Below are 14,935 nucleotides of genomic sequence, written 5' to 3'. Positions count from 1 at the left end.
TTCCCATGGATGTTGTGAGTTTGAGGATAGATGTGCAAGAGGCTGATTTGTTCCTTTGGTAATTTTCTGTCACTAAGTGCCTTACCCACCAGAGTACTTATAGAAGGATTGATATGGATTTTTGTTCCCCCAAAGTTTGTATGTTCAAGTCCTAACTCCCAGTACTTCAGATTATGACCCTATTTGCAGATAAGGTGTTTGTAAGAGTCTTCAGGTTGGAATGAGGTCATTAGTGTGGGCCCTCATCCAGTATGTCTATGATCCACATTAAAAGGGGGAACTTGGGGTGCCTGGATGGCTCAGTGGGTTAAAAGGGGGAACTTGGAGACAGACAAGCACTCAGGGTAAGTGCCATGTGAAGCTGCAACTATACTGTTACAAGCCAAGCAATTCTGAAGACTGCTACCAAGCCCCCAGGAGCTGGGGAAGAGGTAGGGAATAGAATCTCCCTCACAGTCTTCAAAAGGAACCAACCCTGATGAAACTTTGATGTTACACTAAGTTTCTATTGTTTATATCACCCGCAGAAATGGGAAAAGAAAAATAATGACAATGACAAAACCTTGAGAAATCTTAGGAGTTTATACATCTAAAAAATGTTGAAAACAAAAGCAGGTGTCAATCCAGGACATTTTTTCCCACCATAAAAATTCTTCCTTGTTTGGATAGGGCACTGGGAAGGAAAAACTTGGTGTGTTAAAAACAAAACAACAGCAAGAAAGTCAGTATGAGTAGAAAGAAAAAAGAGGAATAGGGATAACAGCTAAAATTTTGGACTTAGCAACTCCTATGGGCTGAATAGCGTCCCCTCAAAATGTTGAGACTCTAGACCCAGTGCATCAGAAAGTAGACATATTTGGAGATAAGGCCTTTAAAGATGTGATTAAGTTAAAATGAGGTCTTGAGTGTGGACCCTAATCCAACATCATTGGTATACTTATAAGAAGAGAAAATTTGAACACACTTAAAAATATCAAATATGAACTTGCACAGAGAGACAAACATGTGAAGATACAGTGAGAATGTGGTTATCTGTGAGGCAAGAAGAGAAACCTTACAAGGAACCAAATCTGCTGACACCTCAATCTGAAACATTTTGCCTCTAGAACTGTGAGAAATAAATTTCTGTTGTTTAAGCCACCCCATCTGTGATATTTTTTTATGACAAGCATAGTAATCTAGTAAGGCAACTGAATGGGTAGTGTGTCATTTATTAAAGGAAAACTCAACAGGACAAAGGCAGATGTCCATTTTGGGTGGTAGGGATGGTGGTAGTGGATGGAAATCAGGAGTTCTGTTATGATCTCATTCAGACTGAGATGGCTGTTGGAGACCCCCACTAGACAACTAGACAACTGAATAATTGTGGTGTCTGGGAACACTCAGCCTAAAGTTGGTATCTGCAGTGATGGATGAAATCACTAAGGAGGCCAGTGGGGAGAGAGGAGGCCTGAGGTCCTTCAAGGTAGATGCTGAGAAAGACACTGAGAAGGTGTCATCATCAAAGTAGGAGGAAAAACTAGCAAAGGGTGGTGTTCTGAAGACCAAGGGAAGGAATTATTTAAAGAGGGAGGGGAAACCAACTGTGTCAAATGCTGTGGATATTGAGTAAGGTGAGACAAAAATCTGACCATTGAATTTGGCAAGATGTGGGTTGTTAATGATTTTGAAAAGAGGTTCAGTGGATTGGTGGAGAAGTTTCTTTTTCCCCTTTCTATTTGTTTTTTTTTTTTTTTTTTTCCCAGAAAGAGAGATTGAAAGAGAACATAAGAGAGAGGGGCAGAAGGAAAGAGAGAAACCCAAGCAGAGACTCTGTGTATGTAATGTAATGGGGATGGAATGTAATGAGGGGCTTGATTTTACAACCCTGAGATCATGACCTCAGCTGAAACCAGAAGTCAGATGCTTTAACTGACTGGCTCACCCAGGCACCCCTGGGGAGTGGTATTTTATTTTATTTTAGTTTTTATTTTTTTAAAGATTTTATTTATTTATTTATTTGACACACACACACACACACACACACACACACAGAGAGAGAGAGAGAGAGAGGACATGCATGAGTTGGGGGGCGGGCAGGCACAGGAAGAGGGAAAAGTAAAGGGGGAAGCGAACTCCTCACTGAGCATAGATCCAGACATGGGGCTCGATCCCAGGAGACTGAGATCATGACCTGTGCCAAAGCCAGAGGTTTAACCGATTGAGCCACCCTGGTGACTCAAGAAGTTGTATTTTAAAGAGAAGCAAAGAAATAAGGAAGTGGGCACATGGAAATCTAGGATAAGTGGGGACTTTTTTAGGACGGATTTTACTATGGCATACTCACATGGAGTTGGGAATAGTCTGGTATATGAGGGGATAATGATTCAGACTGGAGAAAAGACAATCGTGAGAACAAAATTCTTTAATGGGTGAGAGAAGGAAGAATCAAGCTCAGAGAATTGGCTTCAGGTAGGAACAGGGATGTTTATCTTCTTTAATTGGAGGCAAGTCAAAATATACAGGTACATATATAAACACTGGTAGAGATGAGGAAGTTCACAGCTGCTTGAGTTTTCTCAGTTTTATAAGAAACTTGACCATCAGCTGAGAATAGGGGAAGAGAATAATTATATTTGAAAACATCTGAGAAGATCTAAAATGGTCATCCAAAAAAGTGAGTGAGAAAATTCATTAAGGACATAAATTAGGGCTGTTAAACAGAACAGAGTGGATTTTGAATATTTGTGACCATAAGCTTAAAATAAGACTATTCAGTGCACTTGCGATTTTTTTTTTTAAATCAGCAAATATTCAAGGGATTGGGGTTTAATAGGAGCAAGGCTTTGTGATGTGGAATGTAACAGGAGGAGAAGAAAGTGAGCTGCTTGAGTGCAAATAACATTAGGCATAGAAATGGACCATGACATCTAAGGTGTTTCATACATATATGAAATGAAGTGTATATATTAGAGGAATATAGAACATGGAACACACACACACACACACATTTATATATGTACGGAGAAAGGTGTAGTGTGTATACACATGTGTATGTATGTATATATCTCTTCAGTAGAATGCATGTTTGATGAGGGCTGGGATTTTTATCTTTTTTGGCCCATTATCCCAGTAGCTAAAACCATGCCTGGGACAAAATTGGCTCTCTTGAAGTATTTGTTGAGTAGTATATGTATGGTGAATGGAATAATGGTAGAGAAGACAGGGATGCAGGTGCTGACACCTTCAATGGAATGAGAGCTGTGATGGGGAAGGAATTAGCGAGAGTAATGTGGGTGTGTTGCAGAAAGTGGAGTTGTTTGGCAGAGTGTACTTCAGGAGGAGTTGGAGTTTCTGGGGGCCAGGTATGGAGAAATGGTCTAGAAACAGCATTGGGAGGAAACAGAATTTTCTAGCTCCCCCTTCAGTCCTTTAGTATATGTTAACAAAACAAGGGGACTGCCACCTCGAAAAGGTTGGGAAGGATGACAGACAGGTCCAGAGGGAGAGCACTAGTGAGAATGTGAAATTGAATAACCACTTTGGAAAACACATTGGCAAATTCTTGGGTAGTAAAATGTATTTTAATTATGCAACCAGCAATCTCACTCCTAGGTGTCTACCCAAAAGTGAAAACATGTGTCCATACAAATATTTGTCTGTTTATTATAGCTTTATTCATGACTTAAAAATTGGACACAACAAAAGTGTCCAGTAACTAGTGAATGGAGGAAAAAAAATTGTGGTATATTTATTCAATGGAATAATGCTCAGCAATGAGAAGGAAGGTATTAGTGATACATCCAACAGCATGATAAGTGTCAATGAATTATGCTAAACAAAAGAAGCTAGGCACAAAGGATGATACATTGAATCATTCAGTTTATATTAAATTACAAAAAATGCAAAACAATAGTGACAAAAATCAGGTCACTTGTTGCTAGGAGCAATGGGTAGAGAAGAAAATTGACTCAGAAGAGACATAAGGTTACTTTCTGGAGCAGTAGAAATGTTCTAAATCATGGGGATCATGGTAATTACATGACTATATTTATTTGCCCAAACTCACTTAATTTTAAAAATAATATTGGTATATTTTATTTTATTTACATTATACCTAAAACGGATGAAAATAATTACCAGATATATATTTTGGCTTATTGTCTGTGTCCTCCATTAGAATCTAGAAGGTAAGCTTTTTGAGAGCAATGTTTAGAACGTGTATGCTTGGCACAGAATATTAGTATTTTCTAGAAGAATATATGTTCCATGTTTCTGACAATAGCTTTGAACTCAAATATTTCTATGAGTGAATCTGAATCTGGTATTCACCATTTACTACCTGTACCAATAAGGACAATATCTTTAATGTCTCTAAGCCTTGGTATGCTCATCTATAATGTTGGGATTAAAAATTGAATTTCTTTCATAGAATTATTATGAAAATGAAATGCTACACAGGATTAATATTCTTATAGCACTATATGTCATGTGGAGAGCACACATTAAATCAAATTAATTTGGTATTATTTTTTCATGACTATTTCACCTCAATTGCATAAGACTGTTAAATTATTATTATTTGGTCATTTCTTAAGATCAGACTTTGCATTTATTTTTTACATCCTTCTTATTGTTTGAAAGTCCTGGCACACAATAAGTGCTCACTAAATGTTTGTGGAATATGGCCTGATTCTTCAAGTGTTCAAGAACCATCCTTTCTCATGGCTGGGCATATGGATACATATATTGTCCTTTCCTAGAAATGTTATCTACCTCCCTCATATCTATGCACACCTGTATGTATACATACAAATGCTATTTGTACTTACTGTTGAGGTTTAAGCAACAATTTCACAGAAACAAATGTCCCTGAATAGACTAGATTACCTTGTTTCATGCTTTTATAGCATTCAATACATTTACCTTATAGCATTCACCAAAATGTGCAATGATAAATTTGTATGATTATTTGGGTAAGTGTAAGCTCTAGGCAGGCTTGGCCCACAGCTGGGTTTACTTTATCTCTCACACCTAATAGTGCATTAACATATCTTGACAGGAAGAAGGAAGTGGGGAGAGAAGACCACATTAGCCTGGGATTGTCATGTAGGGAAAGGCTTCTTTTTTCTCTTCTTTCTCTTTCTTTTTTCTTTTCTTTTCCTTTCTTTTCTTTTTCTTTTCTTTCTTTCTTTCTTTCTTTTTGGAGTGGATAGTTTATTTGTTGTTGTTTTTCAAAGATTTTATTCATTTGTTTATTTGAGAAAAGAGGGAGAGAGAGACAGAGAGAGAGCAAGCTAGCAGGGGGAGGACTAAAGGGAGAGGGACAAGCAGACTCCATGCTGAGTGCAGAGCCAAACATAGGGATTGATCTCAGGACACTGAGATAACGACTTGAGCCAAAATCAAGGTCTGATGGCTACTCGGCTACCCAGGCACCCCTGGATGGTTTATCCAAATTTGTTTATTTAGTTCTTGTTTGTTTTTTTGGTTAAGCGTTAGGCCTGGGCTGAATTTCAGGTTGTTCAACAGTAATCATTAGTAGGATGAAAATATTGGTCAAAGAGAAAGAGAAATCAAGGAATCATTCCTGCAAAATCACCAGCTTCTAGGTCATGTAAGTGAGCAATCTTAAGCAATGATTTTGCTTAGGAGGGGTTGCCTGATGAGGGCCTAGGAAGTATGTTTTCCCAACCTGCTGACTCTTGCTCAGTGGTTTGCAATTGGTCCTATTTATGCATAGAATATTCCATTTCCTTAGACTATTTTATAAAGCCTCTTCTGATGTAGCTTAAATGCATTTTCCTGCATTCATGCACAGTATCCTCTTTCTCTCTTTCCAAAGAGGACCTTCTTTTATCCCTTTACTATACAGACTCAAGGCTGAATCTCTTTTTCATATGCCTGATCCATGAGCTTCAACAACTCCTTTTTGAAACATGTATTCTAATTTTTACATGTAATAACCACAATATTATTTTTCATTGTTACTGGAACTCACCTCAAAAAGTAGTTTAGAATCTACTAAGATGCCTGATGCATAATAGGAATTGAAAAGAAGTTGGTTGAAATTAATGTACATTCAAAATTTGGTTGATTATCTCTTATGGCCCATGTGTAGTCAAAGGAATTTCAGTGAATTTCTTTCATTTTACCTTTAGTTGACAATATTATAAACATGTTAGTCAATGTGTATGATCCTGAAAGGACAATGGTGAGGAAAATATCGTTTTCTTCAGTCCAGTTGAGATGACCCAATAAGCAGTAGATTACAACTTGGCATGACTAATACTACACTAAGGGAAGCTCAGTGTTCTGAGGCAACACTTACGAGGACAGATGGGGGGGTCAGGGAAGGTTTCCCAGAGACATCAAGGCACTGCTCATCTTTCTTGAACCTGTTGCCTTTCTTGAAGGCAATTCCTTTATTCCAGGAGTAAATTCCAGCAAAGCTTTTCTATAGGGTGTAGAGACCAAGCATTACCACATACTAGACCCTGTGCAGACGCTTCCTTCATCATCATAACCCTCTTTGAGGTAGAGGATATCATGCTTATGAAAATATAGAGTCTACAGATTAACTAATTTTGCTGAGGACATACAACTGATGAGTATGGGTCTCATTCTGTCTGGCTTCCAATCTAGTGCTCTTTCCTATCAAAGGCAAAATGAAATGAACCCCAAATTCCTGCTTATGACAAAAACACTATAAAACTTGGCCTCCAATAATTATCTTTAAAAAATCCAGTAGTGTAATGGTGGTGATGGCAAGAGTGATAGCACAACCTCTAATCAGGACATGTACTTTCAACCTTGATGGGGAGCCTCCATCAATGACCCCATCCATGCTGCTAGGGAGTTTTGTGCTAAGGAGTTTGTCCAAGGTAGAATCACCCAGAATGAAAGATAGGTGCAAATGGAGGTCTTTGATCCCTGGCTTCATTTATTTCTTTACCAGGCAGGGCCTCTAAAGTTCAGCAACTGATATTCTAATTACTCCATAACACTATTTTTCTCATTTGTAGGACAAAGCTGTATTTTGATTGTGTTCAGTGAGTATGGACAGATTAACACAACTAAACATGTATCTTTGCCTCACTTGGTTTGTAGGGAGCTTTATCCAGAAGGATACTGGTTAAATACACACAGAATATTTAGAAGCCTTGAAAGATAGATGTGTATAATACGTAAGGACTATTTTTTTTTTACATAAACCTGAATTGATATACAGCAACTGATTAATAACCTTAAGAATGAAAATGTCAGGCCTATTGCATAAATATTAGCCAGCAGACCTCAATTTGTTTTGGATAAGGATCAACAGTCATGCATAACACAGAAGAAAGACACCTCTGACATTGAAAATCCACTCTAAATATCAAGATCTATTTAAACAAGACATTCGGAAACACAAGCAGTCTAATTAATAATCCATTATATAAGTAACATTTACTTATTTTAATTACTGTGAACTTCAGTTAGGTCTCTTCCATAGTAACAAACACAAACCTGTTTCCCAGGTAAAGGTTTGTGGTTAATGTTCTTAGAAATCCGAGGACCTGGTGATGACTCAGTGCTCTGGTATAGGGCAACAAGGGAGTAGAACAGGGCCTGGCATGACACCCACCAGAGAGGTGGGGCAGGTGCTGCCTTACAAGCTCTAGTGTTAAAATGAAATCCTGAAATCCAAACTCCCCTCTTCTCTGCTTAAAAACCTTTCATTCTTTTGCTGTTACCTTCAGAGGAGTGCTCAGACTTATTATTAGTCACTAGGTTAGTCTTCAGACACATCTGTTGCCATTCCTCCCTTCTGCCTCCTCACACGTTGACTGTGTGAAATTCCCTGGTTCTTAGGATCTTTCATGCTCTCACTTGCCTTCAGTATTTTGCTCATGCTGATTCTGTCTGAAATTTTCTTCTTTCTTCCTTGAGCAGAAAGTACTCACTATTTAGAGCTGGATTCAGTATCACCTGCCTGGGAAACCTTTCTTAGCCTTCCATTCCCATTTCCACCACATCCAGCTGTCACTCCCGAGTTGTGCCAGTGAGCTCTCCTCCAAGCAGTCAAAGCACTCAGTGTTTACCATTGTCTTCTGTACCTGGAAGAACAACTCCTCCTTGGGAGAACAGTCTTTCTCTCTAGCTTGGAGAGAAAGTCCAGACAGACTTTCTTTCTTTTCATTTCTTCCTTCCTTCCTTTCTTTCTCTCTCCTTCCTGCCCCTCCCCCCACTACTCCCCTTTCCCCAACTCCTCCCCTCCTTGTGGTTGTCCTCTTTGTCCTCCTTGTCCTCCTGTTGTCATTGTCCTCCTCCACCTTCTTCTTCCTCTTCTTCTTCTTCCTCCTCCTCTTCTTCTTCTTCCTCCTCTTCTCTCTTCTCCTTCTCTTTCTTTTTTTTTTAATGAACATTAGTAGATTTGCCCTAAAATTCTTAAAATATCATGAAAACTACATGATTTTAAGTGAAATATAAAATCAAACAAAATAGGTTCAATAACCTGGCCCCCTCTTGCCACCTTCTGTGGACAGACAGATTCTTACATAGCTCTCTGTGTTTAGTGATAACAGGAAGACAATCTACCAAAGAAATGCCCTAGATCAAAAAGTGAAAGGAAAAAATAAAACATTAAAGTGGCTTCGAATCTTCTACTGACCTCTTAATAGTTAAGGGGTGGTCAATGGGAGCAGATGGTTCTATATGGAGCCTTGTTTTTCATAAATACCTAAGGACCAAGATCATAGTGTGAAGGCATGTAGCCATTGTTCTCCTTAATACTGGAAGATGCTATAATCAATGGACAATATCAGTTATGTAGATGTCATTGCTATTAGGAAAATGTCCTCCTTAAGATGGATTCAAACAGCATTGTATTTGAGAATTAATTCTTATCTCTAGACAATGTGTATTTATTCCCTTGATCTAATTAATAATCTTTCATTTGATGGTAAAGAAGAATGATGGGGCATTTCTGTACCTCACTCAGGAGAAGAGAATTTGAAGGATTGGAATGTTATGATAAATATTGAAGGCCAGAACTCATCTTAGAATATCTTGCTGAAACTTCAGATGGAAAGATTCAGACCTTGGAAAATGTACTGTTGTGTGATCCTTGTGTGTTTTAGAGCTCCTGGGAGTAGAGGAAAACATCAGGCACTGGCAGGGCATAGATTCTATATCCAGAGCAACCCTTGTGGGTAAGGGTTAGGTATTGGCATGAAGGTTTGAAGAAGATGGTCTTTTGAACTACAGGTTGGTGAATAGTCTGAGAAATGTTAACAGTTCAACTTTGCTTATAGTTTTCCTTTGCATTATAAAGATATTCATTTATTTACTGAGACACTGCCTTTTGGCAGGTCCTAGGTGCTAGAGATACAGAGAATATAGGCAGCAGAATGCTTTTCCTGAGGGGCTTAGAAACATGGTGGGGCAAGACATATAATAAATACAAAACCAAAGAAAGGTATAGGATGGATTCAGGTCTTGATAACAGCTATGCAAGAAATATAACTGTTTATTGTTAGAGAGCACTTCATGGAGTGTTGGATATTAAGCTGAGCATCTTCAAGGAACAGGGAAGGACTTGTGGTTTGGCTCTAGAGAGTAAGGAGGAGAGAAGTCAGAGAGGGATCAGAAGAGGACAGCAGGAGCCAGATCTTGAAGACCACAGTGAAGATTTTGAGCATTAATTGTTATAGAAATCTTGGTCAGTTCATGCAATACAGATGTGTTCTAATTTATATTTTTAACAGTTGTTCTGGTTGTTAGGGCAGAATACATTTTTGGGATAGGATGATAAAGAGTAGAATCTGAGAAATCAGTTAGGAACCTATTACATCATTCAAATTGCAAATAATTGTGCTTTGCTGGGATTAGGGTGATCTCATTAGCAGTGAGGAGAAATGGTTGATTTGGGGATGGACATGGCAAGATTTACTGTTTTACTGTAAAATTTTATATTTTTACTTTCCATGCATGCTGCCTTTAAGTGGTATTAGGTCTGTGCTTACAGTTTTGTGCAGTGGTACTGAAGGGAATACAGTGTTGGGTCAAAGGCTGACCTACCCTTCATTCACCCACTGCCTGGACCAATCAACATATATTAACAAGGCCCAGGAAGTCATGACTTAGAGTCTGAAATCTAACGAGCTACAGATCGAGAACTGGGGACAAAATATCAAGTGGGGGAAAGAGTTGCCAAGATTTACCCCTCTGAGGAAAACATGAGACAAGATATGCTAGAGGAAGATGCCAATAGGGTAAGATGGGCAGAGGGATGGGATGGAATGGAAGAGAACCTATGACTATACACTTACCTCTGAGTTGTCATGGTTTGTTTAAGTCCTTCTCTAAAGTTTGATCACTGTAAAGGTGGAGTTAGGTCATATTCAGTTTCATAGAGTAGTAATTGGCATCATATCTAGCACATAATCCTTGATAGCACTTAATGAATGGTGGGATTGTTTACTGAAAATGTATTGGTTTGAAGATTTAATCTTTTTCTGACTTTTTAAGCAAGTGTGGCTGACACAATTTGGAATCAGACATCCTGCCTTTTTTCCACTTTTGTATCTTGGCCATAATGTTGTTGCTGATGCGTATTTATCATTTTGAGATGGCACAACCTTCTCCAGCAGAGACCTCTTTTTGCCCCAACCCTGCATGATGCAATTTGTATTGGCCAGAGGGAAGGCATATACATTGGCATGAAATGCGAATATGCCTATTAACATTTCTCCCAGAGAATGTGGTGAGCCTTCAGAATCAGCTCAGAGGTTCAGCTGGGGCCCCTGGTCAGCACATTCTTCGAGCTCCTGGAAAAGGGCAAGCAAAGAATATTTACAGCCATGGAGAAATGGCCTCATAAAAATGCATAAGGGTGTGTGCACAGAGTGATGACTTGGATGATAAAAAGCAGTGTTTACATACTGTTACACTAAAAATATTCACACCTCATCAAATTGTCAGTCTTGTTTGCAGGCAACAATAGGATTTTTTCCCTCTGTAAGTCAATAAAGCTCTCGGCAGAGCATTGAGCATTATGTCTTATTAATCCTTCCCAGATCCCAGGGAGGTGGGTGGTGAGGGTTAGGTTTCATGCCTTATCAGAAGAGAATAGATCAAGATTCATTTTCTCCCCTCTTCCCTCATGTGATAGAGGATATTTGCCATCTCATGTTTGAAACTTTAGTAGTCCACTGTGGCTCTTGGGGGTGGGTGTTCCTAATATCATCTGGTTTATCACACTTGTGTTGATGAGGAAAGGAAGTCCTAGTCCAAGGCCTCTCAGCTACTTGATGGAAAGTCTAAGCCCAGTGCACTAATTTCCTACCCAGAAAAATACAGAATGAGTTAGGGCATGAACACATATAAACATCTACTAGAGGTCAAGCATTTTTTATGTAATAATATTTGTAATCACTATGACTATCTTGCAAGGTTGGTTTTCCAGATAAGAATTATAAAGATCACCATTCATGTAAATTCTGTAGTCAAACCTGCGTATATCATTTGATGCCAAAGTTAATGACATGAGATGTCCTGCTATCATCCACTTTGTATCCATTGGAGAGACTGGCACATAGCAGAGGCTTAGTAGTGTTTCCTTCTTGTAGAGGAAAGATGCTCTTGTAGAGGAAAGATGCTGTGGAGACAGATGGGCCCGAATTCAAATGCAGATCTCTTCATTGCTAAGTGAGCACCTTATGGGTGGTGTAGAAAATATGCCTGAACATCAATTTTCTCATCTATAAAAGAAATAAAATGCTCCAATGGCAGGATGGATGTGAAAATAAAATGAGGGTGCCCAAAGAAAGTGAGCATCACCCAGAAGGACTGCTCTATACTTGGATTCTCACCTGGATCAGTAGGTTTTGGTGTTTTTTCAAGAATTCTATTAGAAAACAAATCCATGCTTTCCTGTATTATTTTGGATTCACCCTATGATTTAACTTATTTATAGTGTGTTCACAATGGTTGACATTATTTCTGTTGATTTTCACTAGTCATTAGTCCCTACTTGCAGGGGTCATGCTTTCAAAGATCATCTCAGGTCAAGTCAGACTATTCAAGCTTCCTGGCAGTAGGAACTATACTGCTGGTCCATTGACAACTGAATGCGTATTGAACATCTAGATATTGCATGGGATACTGAAAGCCAAGACATGGTAAGCTCAAGGGAACCAACAGGACCACTTCAATATCCATGAAACCTTTGGATAATAACCTTTTGTGTTTTAGTCTTCTTATCTACTATAATGGACATAGAAATAAAAAGGTTTGAGAAGATTGCAATAATGTGTATAAAGTATTTAGCAGTGTCTGGCACATACTAAAGCTTTAGTAAGTATCTGTTGTTGATATCCTTAGCTATAATACTTCATAAAAGTTAATGATTTCCAATACAAGATGATATATAATGAAGCCATTTGCACATTTAATGTGTCTCATGTTTTTATATTAAGTACTGACTAAAATATTAATTTAATAAATACATATATTATATAAAATGACAATAAAATTATCTATATGCCATCACCTAATATTTTTGAAAACCACAATATGCACCCTCTCATCACATTCCTGTCCTCCTTAACAGAGGCAACTGCAATCCTGAATTTTATGTTAAGTCCCCTTTTCTTTTCTTTATGGTTATACCACTTGTGTTTACATTTCTTTTTTTTTTTTTATGTTCAGTTAACCACAGTATAGTACATAATTAGTTTTTGATGTAGTGTTCAATGGTTCATGAGTTAGATAATGACTAGTGCTCATCACAGCACATGCCCTCCTCAATACCTATCACCCTGTTGCCTCTCCCTGCTCCCCTTGGAAACCCCCAGATTTCTCTGGGTCTATAGTCTCTAATGGTTCATCTCTCTCCGATTTCTCCCCTTCTGGATTTCCCTCCCTTCCCCTATGGTCCTCTGTGCATTTGTTTATGTTCCACATATGAGTGAAACCACATGATAATTGTCTTTCTCTGCTTGACTCACTTAACATAATCTCTTCCAGTTCCATCCATGTTGATGCAAATGGTAGGTATTCATCTTTTCTGATGGGTGAGTAATATTCCATATGGACCATAACTTCTCTACCCGTTTGTCTGTTGAAGGGCATTTCATTTCCTTCCACAGTTTGCTATTGTGAACCTTGCTGCTATGAACATTGGGGCTCATGTGCCCCTTCCTTTCACTATATCTGTATCTTTGGGGGTAAATACCTAGCAGTGAAATTGCTGGGTCACAGGGTAGCTCTATTCTTAACATCTTTAGGGAACTCCATACTGTTTTACAGAGTGGCTGTACCAGCCTGCATTTCCACGAACACTGTAAGAGGGTTTCCCTTCCTCCACATCCTCACCAACATTGGTTGTTTCCTGTTTTGTTAATTTTTGCCATTCTAACTGGTGTAAGGTGGTATCTCATTGTGGTTTTGATTTGTATTTCCCTGATGGCTAGTGATGTTGAGCATTGTTTCATGCGTCTGTTAGCCATTTGTATATCTTCTTTGGAGAAGTGTCTGTTCATATCTTCTGTCCATTTTTGGACCAGGTTATTAGTTTTTTGAGGGTTGAGTTTGAGAAGTTCTTTATAGATCTTGGAAATCAGCCCTGTATCTGTAATGTCATTTGCAAATATCTTCTCCCATTCCGTGGGCTGTCTCTTAGTTTTGTTGACTGTTCCTTTGCTGTGCATAAGCTCTTTATCTTGATGTGTCTGCATTTCTTAAGAAATATATATATATATATACATACACACACGTATACACACACATATATACATACATTATATATAATGTATGTATATATATTTAGTTTTGCATGATTGTGACATCAATATAAATAACATAACATTGTCATCAAACTCTGTTACTGACTTTTGTTTGTTGAACTTTGTATTCTTGAGATGTGTTGGTGTTGTTCATGTAGAGTATGCTGGTGGATGGATATGGCAGAACTTGTTAATCCATTTTACTCCTAATGGACATTTTAGTTCCTTCCTTTTAAACTTTTTATACTATTGTATCATGCCTTTATCAACACAATTGTATAAATACTTCGTATGCATGAACAGGATTCTCCAAAAGATAGTTATTTGGAAGGGAAACATGGTTTATGGGACTTGAGCATGTGGACATTACTATATGATACTATTGATTGTTTTACAAAGTAATTATAGCCATTTACACTCTTTCTTGCAGTATATAAGGGTTATAGTTATCTCCCATCTTTACCAGTACTCAATATTCTCATTCTTTAATTTTTGCCAATTTATTGGATCAAAAAGTAGAAACTTCTTATGGTTTTAATGTACTTTTTTTGAATTGAGAATATATTTTTATTATGTTTATAATTGAGAATATTTAAAGTGTTTACTGGTCACTAGAGTTTCTGCTTTTGTAGAGCACTTATTAGAGATTTTGCCCATTTTTTCCTGTTGTGTTGTCTTTAATTCATTAATATAAGTTTTGTTTACTGTATGAATATAATTTTACCATAACATATGACAATGTCATTACATATGACATACACATCTTCATTCACTTTGTGGTTTGTCATTTTAGTGTTCTTATTATGTTTATGGACAAACAGCTGTTCTTAATACTTTTAAGTAATTATCATCTCCTCATGACTTGTACTTTCTTTCTTGTTTAGAAATCCTGCCTTCATGTGATGTGAAGAGTAGTGGGTGTTATATGCAACTAATGAATCATTGAACATCGTTGAACATCAAAAACTAATAATATGTTTTATGTTCATTAGCTGAATTTAAATTAAAAAAAAAAGTGGAAAAATGAGAAAAAAAAACTCCTGCCCTATCCAGAAATCATAAAGATATTCTGAGGTTCTCCTATATTGTGTTCTGAAAGTTTTTTAGTTTTACTTTTAATGTTTAAATTTTTACTTAAAAGTTATATAGTGTGAAATAGTAGTCAAATGTCATTTTTGTCTATAAAT

Source organism: Mustela putorius, unplaced genomic scaffold (assembly GCF_011764305.1).
Source record: "Mustela putorius furo isolate JIRA1106 unplaced genomic scaffold, ASM1176430v1.1 tig00000083_pilon_pilon_pilon, whole genome shotgun sequence".
NCBI classification, from domain to species: Eukaryota; Metazoa; Chordata; class Mammalia; order Carnivora; family Mustelidae; genus Mustela; species Mustela putorius.
This window is presented reverse-complemented; position numbering follows the sequence as displayed.